Below are 2,074 nucleotides of genomic sequence, written 5' to 3'. Positions count from 1 at the left end.
TGTGTGTTTCCTTTTCTCTATCAGGTAATATAAACTGAGATAATATGTGTTATCATATTTACATTGTAAGACACTAAAAGACTTAATTCCTCAAGGGACACTGTACCTATTCTAAAATATATAATGAATTTATGATTTATGTGGGATAGTTATATCAAGTTAGGTAGATTTATGAACTAGTTATTGTTTTCATTTGGAAATTAAGCATGATATAAGAAGATATGACTGTGTTTTAAGTTAACAAGAGGGTGGACTTGTGATGGCTAATCTTTGTTACCAACTTAACTTTATCTAAAATCAACTAAAACTCAAGCAACTGGGTGCATCGGTGAAGTGTTCTTGACTGTATCTTTTGATTGCAGATTGATGGATCTATAAGTGGGCAGACCTACCTGAAATCTGGGCCACACTTTCTGGTGGCAGCTCAGGTGAAAAAAAAAAAATAGAAAAAGGGAAGCTTTGGCTTTTTGCTTGCCTACTCTCACTCTCATTGACAGGTTCATGTATTTCATTGCTGAGGCATTCCTTCTCTGGTATTAGAACTTAATTCTTCAGAATGTAGACTAAAGACCTAAGAATTCCCCTGGAGATGCCAGGACCACATTAGGACTACTAAGATATCCAATCTTGTGGATGAACAACTACTGCATTCTTTGTCTTTCTATCAGGAGATAGCCATGTTGAATTACCCAGACTACAGCCTATAAGCCACTCTAATAAATCCCCTTTTAATACCATATATATGTATATACATATACATATATATGGTATTAAATAATATATATAATATTTCACAGGGGTTGCCTAAGACCATCTGCATATCAAATATTTACATTATGATTCATATCAGTAAATTTTCAGTTATAACATAACAATGAAAATAATTTTATGGTTTGGGGTCACCACAGTATGAGGAACTGTGTTAAAGGGTCAACATAAGGAAGGTTGAGAACCACTGCATTAGAAAACTCTAAGACAACCTCCTTCTCTCTCTCTGAAATGCCTACCTAACTCCCAGGTGTACACACTCATTATTGAAGCAGTGATTTTTCCAAAGTTCATCAGAAACACTTTGGGGAACCCATTAAACGTACATTTCTGTATCATACTTCCTAATTTGATCCTACTTGGGTGGAGCAAGTTACCTCGGGTGTGGACAAAAACCTAAAGGGATTCTGGTGAAACTGGCCTCCAGACAACACATGGAATAAAGTTTCACCAGGAACTGAATTATTATTCAGGGACTGAATTGTGATTCCTCACAATTCAGAGACTAAATTGTGCAGCATTCAATGGTAGCAACCCACTGGGGACTCCTCAGCCACATTGCAGGCCTCTACAAGTGCTTTGGGTAATTTCCTCTTGTTGTATCTCAGTTTTCTGGATAAAACAGGCAGAAGATAGAGTTCTTGCCTATTGGATTTAAATGTCCCAGTGATGGCTGATTTTAAGGGCTGACTTGAGATAATGTAAAATCATCTGAAAAGGGAGTCTCGGTGGGGAATTTTCTGGATAGGTTGAAGCCTTTAGGTATGTGTGTGAGGGATTGTTTGTTTGTAATAGGGTGCAGGTGGCTTTCTAGGCAGTTGCCATTCCGTGGCACGAACAAAGAATTGCATCATAGGGAAAGACAGAAGCTTGAGCATGGAGAAAGGAGTGACTTATCTTTAGGGATGCAAGGGGTTTAAGGCTGAAAGTCTGCTAAACAGAAGCCGGCTTGGGTATTTTATGGGGCCTCTAGGACCTACTCCTTACCCTGTCAGTCCCCTTTGGAAAAATACCCCTTGCCCACCTTACACCAACCCTACTTCACCCCACCACCACCACACATCCCCACCCCATGCCCCACCTCTACCCCATCTCCATGCCTTCTTGAAGTTTTCTCATGTTTCTTCTGGGAATAAGAAGCTGCCATCTCAGGGACCCCACATTCCATCCACTTGTCTGCCTATATTCCTCTAATGCTCCTTCATTAGAAATACTCCACTATGTTCATAGCAGCCTTATTTATAATAGCCAGAAGCTGGAAAGAGCCCAGATGTCCCTCAATAGAGGAATGGATACAGAAAATGTG

Source organism: Mus pahari, chromosome 7, assembly GCF_900095145.1.
Source record: "Mus pahari chromosome 7, PAHARI_EIJ_v1.1, whole genome shotgun sequence".
NCBI lineage: Eukaryota > Metazoa > Chordata > Mammalia > Rodentia > Muridae > Mus > Mus pahari.
This window is presented reverse-complemented; position numbering follows the sequence as displayed.